Source organism: Dermochelys coriacea, chromosome 2, assembly GCF_009764565.3.
Source record: "Dermochelys coriacea isolate rDerCor1 chromosome 2, rDerCor1.pri.v4, whole genome shotgun sequence".
NCBI lineage: Eukaryota > Metazoa > Chordata > Testudines > Dermochelyidae > Dermochelys > Dermochelys coriacea.
In genome coordinates this window covers 61,763,103-61,776,485 of record NC_050069.1, presented here as the reverse complement: position 1 = coordinate 61,776,485, position 13,383 = coordinate 61,763,103, and the positions used below count along the sequence as shown (strand labels likewise).

At 42.0% G+C, this 13,383-nt stretch overlaps 1 long non-coding RNA gene across 1 annotated transcript in view; it reads left to right on the top strand.

Moving 5' to 3' along the window:
- Positions 1–12,800, top strand: part of LOC122458663 — a 48,394-nt gene extending 35,594 nt beyond the window's left edge. The window contains exon 3 of the long non-coding RNA XR_006278776.1: positions 12,586–12,800. This is a non-coding gene — a long non-coding RNA (uncharacterized LOC122458663). The remainder of the gene's footprint in view (positions 1–12,585) is intronic.
- Positions 12,801–13,383: the final 583 nt, after the last annotated feature.

Here is a 13,383-nt window from a genome sequence, read left to right as displayed (position 1 = left end):
TTATTACTCCTTTATATTTGACTCACTGAAATGCATCTGGATAATTTGTATCTGATGCTTTCAATTTAAATAGTGTGGGAATCTGTGATTGCTTTGTCTGCACAGATTCTTGTAAATTGTATCCAGACTGGTCTAAATGGAATGCATTATTTTCTTTCAAAATGGTAGCAAAGTTCAGACCTTGTTCTCCTACACTGACATTCTATAAAGTTGCAATGTCAAGAGAGCAAAACTGTACCAGTGACCTGGTTTTTCATTCCACATTTCCCTCCTGTCTTTGTGTCTCCGGTGTAAGTGACTCTAAATCCAGAAGTAGAACAGTTTTTCTACTATGCTGTGTCAAAAAGTGTAATCGGATACCTAAATAATGATGATACCATATGCCAACTACACCATTTAAAAGAATACACTTCTGTTACACAGTTGGCAATCTTATGACCCTCTTTAAAGTATATTATGGGTCTGATTTTAGTCATTTTAACTTGTATAATATACCCAGAATACCTCTTCCTCTTGAGACATCATACAGGTGTCTAGAACCCTATAAATCCTTTCTTTAATGACAAGGAAGTACAGAAGTTTACTTTTACCCTGACTTCTAGGATTTCTTCATAACGAACAGATTTTCATGAACAAAAATGTTAAGATTACTGTATGGTCACGAATACAATATTTGCTTTTAAAAAACCACAACCACCCCCCCTCTCCCCCAAATAAACATAAGTGTCTGGTGGCAATATTCTGTGGGGGGGGGGAGGTAGAGTAAAACTGTCAGGTACTGCTCTGATGTCCAATGTGGAGGAGACGGCAGTGGTGGGGAGTGTTGGAGAGCCAGCCCACCCTGCACTCCCCGTGTGTGTGTGTGTGTGTTTGTAAGGGTTTGGGCAGGGTGATGTCTTTTATGGGAGCATTTACTTGTGGGGCTGGTTTATTTGGGAAGGTGGGAGCTGATGTGGAGAGGTAGGATGGGCTGTAACTGGGAGGAGAGGAGGGCTGTAGGATGGTGGTTGAGGGAAGTGGGTGGGAGATATGGGAGGGACAGGGTGGGGGGCTATGATGAAGGGGATTGGTTGGGGGCCTGTGGGAGGGGGTTATTTGGGGGTCAGTGATGGAGGAGTTGGAGGCAGGGAGCTATGGGTGGTGCCTGTGTCTGGCTGCCTTCTCCACAGCCTCTTCTCCCTCTGTCACTCACTACCCCCCTTGCTCGCACCAAGCCCAGCTCCGCCTGCAGGCACTGGGAGGGATGGACACATCGCTGCCACACCAGGGATGGGGCTGACTTAGTGGGTGCTGACAGCTCGTTGCCAACTGATGGGCTCTGGGGACCCTCCCCACTCATCCTGCTGCTGGCCACTAGGCAGTTCTAGGTACCGCCAGAGGTGGCGTTTCACCTGTTAAACTGGGCTGTGTATGTAGGTTGTGGGATGGCTCAGGTTTGGAGAGGTTAAGCCTCCTCTAGTCCTACCTACCTACCACCTATGAAAACAAGGCAATACTAATCCAAATGAGAAAAGCGGGTTTCTTTCTTTTCTTTGCCTTTTTTAAAAAGTCTTTAACATTTCCAGAGCTATAGACTTCTGATGAATAGATCTTATCTACTTTCTTCCTTACTGTGTGCTGGTATATCAAAAAGAATAAAGCATATATATGCTACAAAGAAGCACGTGCACACATACAGTAACATTCCAGTTAGAAATATTGAATGTTAAGTATTTAATTGTTACTGAGGAGGACTGCACCTCAGGGCACTGGAAATTGTATATATATTGTGTATATACAATTTCACTTTTGTTATCAGTTTAAAATAACAGCCAGATTGATAGTGACTGGAAGTTCTTAGAATTGGATGGTTGTGTGAAATAAGCTGGTGGTCTCCATCTGATTCCTGGCCCTATTGAAGCCAAAAGGAGATACCTACATCACTGGTCACTACCACAAATTGCCTGCTTTTTTGGGGCAGTTTCTGGAGAAAAAGCAAAGATTTAATGCACACGAAGACCAAGGTGCTGGGTTGTTGTTTAATGTAAATATTACAGTACTGCTTGGAGGCTCCATTATCATAGGTGGTGTACAAGAACAGAGGTAGACATGGCCTCTTCTCCAGAGATCTTACAACCCAGAAAGATAAGTGTAGAAGTGACTGACGTGTCTGTTGGGTACAGCCACTGACTCCATTTCCCCATGATTGGATAGTTTAGTCCTTCAGCTAAACCAAAGAAACTTCTCCCATTCTAAGGTAAACAAAAGTCCAAAGAAAGTCTCAAGAACTTTCACTCATTGGTTCAGTGTCTTCCCTACACTTAGCTTAGGGTTTCACAAGAATCTTTTACCATTGGGCTCCTTCCATGGCCCTTTGGAGACCCACAGCTAGCTGCTGCTTTCACCCTTTTCCCCCACTCTTGTTTTCTAGCCCAAAACACCACCCCTTCTTCAGTATACGTCCCCCAGCTCTGTGGCCTTCATCTAGGTCTTTTCCTAGAGACTCTCTCTTTATTATCTCTGCCTGCTTTCTCAGCCCAACCTACAGTTCTCCTGGGCTGAACAGGACACAAGAGCCAGAGCTGCACATGAAAGGACCAGCTTGCCATGAGACTCTGAACAACATATAAAGGGTGGTGAAGAATTTTTATATATCCTCTTGCCCGTAAAGCTCCAGTTTAAAGCTGAGGCATTTTGTTGGAGCAAAAAATAGAGATTTCTCGTTTCTGTTTTTAAATATACAGGTGGTGTACAGGTACTATGATGATGGGAGGCTTAAATACATAGATAGGTGTCACTTGTGGTGTTTGTGATAGATTTTTGTGAAGAAACAGACAAAAGTACAAACAGGAAAATGTCTTACAGCTTGGATCTATACCATACTCTTCATGTGATCTTCAATAGTTATGCAGCTTTACAACTTATCAGAGCTGTACAAATACAAGTAAATACAACAGATATAACATTAGGATGAGGTTACAGTAATAAAATAGAAGATCATAAATAGTGAGAAGTATGCGGAAAAGAGGAAGGTTAGGTGGAATGGAGGTCTGCCATTCTTTGAACAGTCTCAGCTTTTTCCCCCCTAAATCCAAATCTACCTAAAATAGAGTCAAATTATCTTTGACTTTAGTTTACTGCTGTAGAGGTCCGTTATATTTTCTTTTTTTGGCTGCTAACTTAGACAGGCCTAAATACCACTGCTCTGTTCTGGGCATGTGCCCACTCTTTGTAAAATCATGAACTTGGGGAACATTGCAGCCCTCAGGAGCCAAAGTCTTTGTGGTGAAGTTAAACCCAGCTTTGAGGGTAAGTATCCTACAATATAATTTTTAGCAGAGGCTTAGTTGCTGAAATCAAGCATTGTTTTAACTCAGGTCATCTTTCCATAGCTGCCTGACCATTGGATAGTCCCATAATACATCTGTCAAGGTCCCTCTTTCTTTATTACAATGCCAACAAATGTTGGAGAGTAAGGCCTTTATCTTGTGCTATCCAATACATTTGAAAAAAACTCTTTTGTTGCATCAAGCATAGCCTGAGCTCCACAGAGGTGGTATTAACACTATGTAATATTCTCTACAATGGGGATGCCTGTAAGGACTATGACAAATCCATCTTCTCACACAATCACAACACTCCAGATTAATAAAGTTGTTCCTCATTAGCAAAGCAAACATAGTGGATATGAACTTGAAGAATTTTTGAAGTTCCCCATAGTTCTGGGCATCGTATGGGTTTGTCACAGATCCTAGCTGAACATCATCATATCTACTCACAAGACTGCTGTGAAGGGAATCCAAGCCTCTGGACCCCTGGGTATTTTAAGCCTCTGGGACCTGAACTGAGTCTAGCCGTTGCCCCAGTTGAGGTCCCTATACACACTCTCGGGGTGCAGACCCATTGTTTAGCACCTCATCCTGAGAACTAGAACCTGCTGTCCAGCTGCCTAGCCCTTTGGTACAGTGCTGACTCTTAAGCCTCCAGTACTTAAACACACCCTCTCCCAGAACTCTGCTTCAAGGTGTGAGCCTTCTGGTTTACAATTTACCTGTTTCTGAAGGCATGTGATAACTGTGAAGCAGATAACACATTTGAACACTTTGCACAGAAGTCTAACACAATTGCTCTCTTACTTCCTCATATTAAGCACAGGAGAGTACAGGACACAACAAACATCCTAACCACAATTCCCTTTCTTTGGGAGTCCTTGGAGGATCATCTGGGCTCAAGAAAGCAGGCAGGGCCCCTTGTCTCATGCAGGTCTCTACATGCTGAGATGCTTCTCTCTTCTCTTCAGCTGGAGACAAAATGTCCAAAAACACCTCATCACACTTTTTTTTAAAATAACATTTAGCCTTCTATTCCTATTCTATGTAGATTCTTAAATCACCATCATATCTGAGCATCTCCCAGCGTTGCATTAAGCAATGTGACTACACATATGTCACAATGGTTCTTTTATTCTCTCCCCCGAGGGAGCAGCTTGTGCAGTGGAGTATTTTTTTTTTTTGGTACTTTTTTTTTTTTAAATATATAAATATATCAGTTGCTATGTGTGTGCTAGAGAAGGCAATGTCAAAGAAATGTGCCTTGTATTTGGAGTGGAAAGTGGTAAGTTTGTGATGGTCATCTGTCATGGGATAATCTGCCAGCCTTCCCAGGTGACCAGAAACATCTGCCAGGTGACTTCATTGCCAGAACAAACTCTCCCTTGTTGAACCAGTTCTCCTGTTTGGGAGTCAGTCTGTTTAGAACTGTTCCCTTTCAGTGGAAAAACTTTCTTTTGTTGTTCTTTTGCCACCAGTCTTTGGAATTGCAGCCCACCATGGAGGCAAACTGATAATAGAATAGGCAAATGGCTGCACGTTCAAATTGAAGTTTTCAGCTTGGTAAAGATACACCGTCATTCATGATACATCAGTTTTCTATTAACACTTCAAAATTTAATAATATTAACCAGAATTCGTAAGTTTGTGACAATTTGGGAATCTGTACAGGACCAAATTGATGTTAGCAAGTATCTTAGTTGTATGTACTGCGACTCCACTGAGGGTGACAAGTCATTACACTGCTTTAGTATTAGAAAAGGGACACAGTCTTCATTGCTGACTAGCTGAGAGATGTGTATGATGGCCCTGCTCAGCCACTTCTTCCAAATTATAGGTTTGCTCCCAGTTTGCAAGTCTGGGTTACCCCAAATGAGTGCTTCTGGATCAGGATGAAGTTGGTATCTCTTAACTAGAATAGCCCACACCCTTTGCATAGCTACCACTGTAGGTACCTTTATAAGAACGTAAGAATGGCCATACTGGGACAGACCAAAGATCCATCTAGCCCAGTATCCTGTCTTCTGACAGTGGCCAATGCCAGGTGCCCCAGAGGGAATGAACAGAACAGGTAATCATCAAGTGATCCACTCCCTGTCACTCATTCCCAGCTTCTGGCAAGCAGAGGCTAGGGACACCATCCTTGCCCATCCTGTCTAATAGCCATTGATGGACCTATCCTCTGTGAATTTATCTAATTCTTTTTTGAACCCTGTTATAGTCTTGGCCTTCACAACATCCTCTGGCAAAGAGTTCCATAGGTTGCTTGTGTGTCAATATATTTTTCCCTCAGACAAAAAAAGGAACTGATAAGACTCGGATGGAATCAGGTGCATTAATATATGTACAATTTCTACCCAGGTGGGTAAAAGGGCATGCTGAAACCAGTTTGACATCTGTGACATGATAAAAGCATAATGGTAATTTTGTAGATCTAGAAGCCTAATACCAATTCTCTGTGAACATGGGAGGTGGGGTATCTTTTAAATGATAGTTGTGGGCATTGACTATGGGCCCGAAAGGAAGACTATATTAATGCTATTCAATTTTAAAAAATAAGATGGAGGGATATATACAGGACCTAGGCAGGATATAGATTTTTATGTAGATCCTTCCCCAAATTGAGGGAGAGAGTGCAGAATATGACTTTATCTTCATTAGTTTAATATTTCTCAGTACTTTTATACCAAAGGTACTTAATTATATCATATTGCCTGTAGGAATTCCATTGAGATAGAGCCCTACTACGTGACAACTGGGAGATTTTTGATCTTCCCCCTCCCAATTTATTTAGTACCCAGATATCCGTTTTTTGAATTAACGATAAGCATGCTGGAATCTTTGTCTTGGAGATGTACAAAAGGGCATTGTCTGCATATATTATCAATTTATGCTTCATGGTATTGATTTGTATGCCTGGGATATCTGAATAAACCTGTATAGCTATTAACAGAGTTTCCAGAGCCAAATCAAAAAGTAATGGAGAAAATGTCCATTCTTGCTTCCCCTGAAGAAGTTGAAGAAATCCAAGGCCGTATCATTGGTTATGATATGAGAAGTTGGATTAGAATATAGCAGTTGGATCCAGGAAGTAAATATGGATCCAAATACAGATTTTTGTAGGGTAAAATACATATCTCTAGCCTACCATATCAAAAATATTTTGTATCTAAGGCTAATTTGACTTGGGGTTTGGGGTCCTCATATTCATTGCCATAACTTTTTATAACCTATGGATATTATCTAAGCCATTATTGCCTCTGAGAAACCTGATGTGATCTGGGCATATGATGGAGCCCCAAACCATCTCTATTATTCTTGCCAGAACTTTTACCAATATTTTTAACATAATTATTAAATGAAATTGGCCTATAATTGGAATTCCTGTCTTAGGAATGATGAATATTGGGGCTTCCCTCTGTGTAGGGGGAAACGTGCCCTTCAGCAATGACTCATTAAACAGTTAAAACGTGTTGTCACATAGGAGTTCAAGGAAGTATTTATAAAATTTAGCAGGGAAGCCATCTGTCCTAGGGGCTTTCCCCACTTTCATATTCTTCATCATCTCAGTTAATTCATCCTCTGTTAGAGGAGTGTCAAGGTTTCCATGCTGGGCCGCAGTAATTTGTGGTAATGCAAGATCATTGAAAAATTGATGTAAAGCATCTGTGGAGTGGTTTGTGTTCAGTTTGTACAGAACTTTGTAAATTTTGAAGAGCTTTTTATTAGTATCTTTAGGTGATGTAAATAATTTACCATGTTTATTACAGATGCCTGCAACTCTGCTTGCAGAGGCCTTTTGTCTTAGGTAGCTTACCAGGAGCTTGCCAACTTTTTCACTCAGTTTGTGAAGTGGGAGGTGGAAGCGGACAATCAAGGGTAGTTTGGGAGGAGAGGAAGCAGGAGGTAATAAGGCAGAAATTGCTGGTTCATGTAGCTCAGCAACCTGCATTAGTCTTTTCTTCTACATTATTGTTTTATGGGGTACAGCTGCATTGCTCAGCGTCTATGCACCTTTCCATGGTGTCTTGCAGAGAGACAGCCTATCTCTTCCACTTCTGGCATGTGGAATGTGATGCTGTTTCACATTTGTACAGTGCTAGTGCTTAAAGGACACTGCCAGATAGGGCTCCGTCGTGCTAGTTGCTGTATAAACATTCAAATTTAATTTGTTTGAAAAATGTTCTTCATATCTGTGAATACAGTCCCAGACTAACCACCAATGGATCACATATTCCAAGGTCCTGATCTTACAAAGGTATATGCATGTAAATTACTACTGTGACAGGGTTGGGCCAGATGGCTACAGGAGAGTGATAGAAGGCAGATATATTAGCCCTGGGTTAAGTAGGTCCCTTTTCCCTGGGTAAGATAACAGGGAAGGTTCCAGAACAATCAGGAACTTTCTGAAAACAATTAAGGCAGACAGGCTGATTTGAACACCTGCAGCCAATCAGGAAGCTGCTCAAATCAATTAAAGCAGGCTAATCAGGGCACCTGGGTTTAAAAAGGAGCTCACTTCAGTTTGTGGTGCATGGGAGGAGCTGGGAGTAAGAGGTGCAAGAAGCTGAGAGTGAGAGGGTGCACTACTGGAAGACTGGGAAGTACAAGCATTATCAGACATCAGGAGGGAGTTCCTGTGGTGAGAATAAAGAAGGTGTTGGGATGAGGCCATGGGGCAGTAGGCCAGGGATTTGTAGCTGTCATGCAGCTGTTTCAGGAGGCACTCTAGACAGCTGCAACCCACGGGGCCCTGGGCTGGAACTCAGAGTAGAGGGCAGGCCTGGGTTCCCCCCAAACCTCCAACTCCCTACTTGATGCCAGAGGAGTTGAACTGGACTGTGGGTTTCACCAGAAGGGAAGATCTCTGGCCTTTTCCCTGATCCACTAGGTGGATCAGCAGAGACTGTGGGGATTGTTCTTCTTCCTTTCCCCATGCTGGCCAGTGATGAGGCAGATTTGAGCCATGAAAGTGGCCAAACTGAGGGCTGCCGTGAACCTCTGAGACGAGAAAATCTGCCAATAAGCACAGGACCCACCAACGCAGAGGAGGAACTTTGTCCCACTACTCATGTTAGTCCCATTGAATTCACTGGGACAATTATTTATGCACATGTAAGTCTTTTCAAGATTGGGCCCCTGTATGTTGCCTTTCAGTTGTTACATTGTGCAAGGTTAGCTATATCAAGAATGCAGTAATCCCTGGTCACACACTCATTTCTGTACACTAGTTATGAATAAATGCATTTCAGCATTACTATCTATGAAGTTTCCAGCCACTCAGTAAGAATTAAGGATAGTCTGTCACTAATTCTGATGAATGTTCATGAAGCTATCACTAAAAAGGAATGTATTTCAGGTGCTGAAATGTCCTTTTCACTTTTGAATGAAGAATTTCATGGGAAAGCTACAGTGTAATGGAATGGCAATGAAAAATGTCATGATTGAGGTTACATTTTGGGTAGCTAGAGAGATTAATATAGTCACTTGTAGCTTTAGCTATTCAGAAATGAAGTGTCCATATACAGTCACTTCTTCCATATATGCTCCTCCAGACAAACTGTTTCTCATGAAATGCCCATATTCATTCCTTCAAGTAAGATGTTCTGTTAAATGGCATAGTTATTTTTCTATTTCAGCTTGTCACTTTAAAACATAATAATCATGTTAACATAGAATATGCCCTTAATTAATAATATGACTGAGCAAATTCTGCCTTGTATGAGGCAGATTTTTTTTTTTTTTTAAAACTTAAGTGCTAGCTTATGGTCTGTCCTGTGTGTCAATGCAAGGGAGTAAAGAGGTGTACGGTGCCCTGCTGTTCCCCAGATGGGTGCGCTGTACTACTGCCTCCTGTGTGCAGAGCTGCTCCCTTCCCCCACATTGTGCCAATGAATGGAGGGGGGCACAGCCTTGACTTTGTCTCCACAACGCACCTCACTATATACTTCCACTGACATATCTGGGAGCATGTGCTGTGACAGCTGTAGACCTGTCACAGCTAACTTCCTCCAGGGAGCGGTGGAGAGACCAGGACACCTGAAACAGTCTCCCCTCCAGGGGCAGCACAACAACACACTGCCCCTTGCTGTGTGCTAGATAGAAAATTAACCATCTGGCCCTTCATGGCAAAACAGTGGAACTCAACTCTTCCCATTAAATAGAAGAAAAACTGATCTGCTGACAAAGGGATCTTTTGCCATGTGACAAGATACTTTTCTGGTATGTAGAAGATGGTTACAGAAACCCTCTATTGCCCTTTCCTTTTTCACTCCTGTTGTGATATTGATTTGGCATACTTCACCAATTCTAAAAATTTAAAAAAAAGTTTGGAAAAAAATCTCTTGTACAAGTTAAAGCAAAAAGAAAAGGAGTACCTGTGGCACCGTAGAGACTAACAAATTTATTTGAGCATAAGCTTTCGTGAGCTACAGCTCATTTCATCGATGCATCCGATGAAGTGAGCTGTAGCTCACGAAAGCTTATGCTCAAATAAATTTGTTAGTCTCTAAGGTGCCACAGGTACTCCTTTTCTTTTTGCGAATACAGACTAACACGGCTGCTACTCTGAAACCTGTCATTATGCAAGTTAAAGCAATTCACCTTCCTATTCTCTTCTCCTCCCCTCGCCCCCACAACTAGTGTTGACTAGTAATTATGTACGCAATGTTTTTAGTACTGCAAGTACTCTAAAAGGTATAATTTTGTAGTATGTGGTACCAATACATAGTATAATTTAGGGATCCATGCTGTATATATCAATGATCAGAGTGAACTTCTCCTAGACTGCTAGGAGTTGAAGGTTTGTGCCATGGTTATTGCAAAGGCAGTCTTGCCATAAAGGCCAGAATATGACAAATGATCTCTCAAATTCGACCTACAGCTTCAAGTGGTTTGCCTTCAGCTCTTTGTATATTCACAGCAGTAGAAGGTTATACCATAGGTCATTGCGGAACTATTGTAATTTTCCCCAGCATTGTAATAAGGTTATGAAGTTTGGCTTAATTTAGGCATTCTTAATGATATTTCTTTTATGAGGAAACTTTATTCAATCATAGCTATATCCCAGAGATTGTCATACAGGTTCTTTGTGTCCTTTAGTTACATCAGTCACTTCTGTTAATACTGCACGATTTAAATAATTTTAGCCATTTTTTAAACTGGAGGGCAAGAATATCCCACACAGGCTGTGTATGTATATACAGTAGAACCTCAGACTTATGGACACCTCAGGAATGAAGGTTGTCCGTAACTCTGAAATGATTGTAACTCTGAACAAAGTTCAGTTTGGGCTTCAGTTCCAGCAGTGGACACTCCAAGCTGAGTTCCAACAGCAGCTAACTCCCTCCTCAGTGCCTGCAGCTTCCTTGCAGGCAGCATCTTTCCCTGGGTCGGACTGCAAGCTTGTCCCCTTCCCGGCTGGAGGACAGGGTGTGAGAGAAAACAGCTTGTCCACTGTGGCATTATGCCCCATATTCTTCATAACAAATATTATGATACGAGTATGACATAATTATGATGTATTTTGTGCAAGATAAGGCATGTGAAATATCATTGGAAAGGTTATGATTTACTGAATATAATTATCCTATTTGTATGTATGCATGTAGCATTTTGGTATCTGAAGCTAGGAGTATTGTCTATGCATCTATTACAAATGTGTTTACACCTGGGGAAGGCCCACTAGACTGAATGCAATCAGTCTAGATGGCTAGTTGGGATGGGCCATTAGGGAGAACAATAGGTCTTAGAAGATGTTAATCTCCAGTCCGGGATCCTTGGCCACACTGCAAACAGCCTTTGAGTCATGGCTGCGGTGGCCCTACAGGGACAGGTGACCAAGTCACCTGGTACTGTACTCCATGATAATACTATAGTTTTTCCACTGACCAGGTATGGGAATTAAACTGGGAGACAGAGGGTTCCCGCCGTATGCTAAAGCTATTTAAGGCAGGGGAGTGATATCAAAACGGTTCATTCTTCACTGACTCCCCACCTAAGATGACTTCTGTAAACACCTAAGAAACAAAGCCTGAATTGGTTTAGAAGGGCTGAACCCAGGCTAGAGATTTTTCTAGCCTGTGAAATGAGTACCTGCAGCATTGAGGAGGGCTTGGCAGGCTGCACAGCAGTATATTGTGAAGGGAACCCAGGCTGGTAGGTCAGGTAGGCTCAGTGGTACCCTGATTCCAAGTGGCACTCTGGGGGGTGGGGTGGAGGACCTATCACATCCCCCCCTCCTGGCCAGAGGGCAGGGGGGGTGAAAACAGCACCCCCTTTTTTGCTGGGGAATGGGTGAAAGCAGTGCAGACTCCAGCACTGCTCCTGCTCTCCCCGCTGCCTTGAGCTGTCAGCCTCATTCTCTTCGCTACTAGCTTACTGCTCTGAGTGGGGGACAGGCAGCCCAGATGTGCCTACCTTTAAGATTCAATACTGGAACAGTACAATACAGTATTTGCTCCTTTTTTGTCTAACTGGTTACTTCCTGTTTCACATGGTGTCCGGTTGACTGGTCAGTTTGTAACTCTGGTGTTTATCTTTTTGAGGTTCTACTGTATTTGTGTATGCACATTGTTTTCCTCAAATGAGCGCTCTCTCTCACACTCATTCTTACTAGGATAAAATTGGATGGAAAATGAGGGACTAATTTGAAACGTTTGGATGATCTCCGCTAGTAGAAACTTAACAAATACAGATGAATACTTGGAGAAACAGTAAAGAGTAGAGTGGGTGAAGCAAGACTGGTATAGTTGCCAACATATGAAAATGTTTGTTAGAGACAATTCTTCTAGTAAGTGGAGGACCTGGAGGTTGCTGAGCTCCCAACCGCTGGAGGGTCCGGTGCAGAATCTGGAGAATTTTAGGCTATTTTCCTCTTAGAATGTGATGAACATACCAGAATACAACCTTTCCATGGGCCTTACCCCACCCTGGTTTATTTGAAAAATTGTCCCTTGGAAACACTTTTTTTTGCTTCTCATTCCACCACTACCTCCCCTCCCACCCTATAGGACCATTTTTCTTTGCTTGTAGAATTAGAGACTCCTCAACCAGTCTCCAGTTCTTACTGTGACATCTTAGGGACAAATTTATTTGAGCATAAGCTTTTGTGAGCTACAGCTCACTTCATCGGATGCATGTGAGCTGTAGCTCACGAAAGCTTATGTTCAAATACATGTTAGTCTCTAAGGTGCCACAAGTCCTCCTTTTCTTTTTGCGGATACAGACTAACACGGCTGCCACTCTGAAACAATTCTTACTGTATCATCTTCATCAGGGCTAGGCTGCAGGGGGCAGAATTAGAAGGAGGCTGTCTACAAACTGGAGATAGTTGAGTCAGCCAGCATTGAGCCCAGGTGAGGAGCAACTGTACTCTGAATATAGCAGCTGTCCAGCTAATTGGAAGAATTTGCAATTGGTGGAGACTTCATACATTATATATCCTTGCTTGCTTTCTGGCTATAATATGAATGCACTGCATCTCACCACAGAGTACAGTTGCATACGGCTGATGCATAGAACTAGGAAATAGATATTAATGACAGGGGCTTTATATTCTCCTTGAAAGGTGTGATTTTTTTTTTTTAAAAAGGTGTGACATGATCTCTGGTATAGCAAAATTCCTTGCATTTTCCTATAGGCAGATTGGTAGTATGTGGTTCTGCAAGGTGATGTATTTCTACATTTGTTGTACCTAGAGATCATTGTAACAATCTAGTGAACTGAACTATTGTTGTGGTCAGAGCCCCAATCCTTTGGCTTCCTTTATGCCCATTAAGGAGGCAGTTGTATAACTGGAACCTAAAGAGGTATTGTGCTGCTTTGATTAAACTATGGTTTGCTGTTGCACATTACTCCTCTGTCTGGGACTTTTGGTGTAATCAGTTACTGGACTCTTTTTCTGATAATGAATAGAGCCAGTTGAAATTTTGAGAGAACATCAGAAAATGCAGACTTGATGAAATTGAAATGTCTTCTGGGAATGTGTTTTCAACTGGAAATTATTGAAATATTTCATGTTGACGTTATAATAAACGATGTTGAAATGGTTTATAATTCACTTGTCTTCACTATA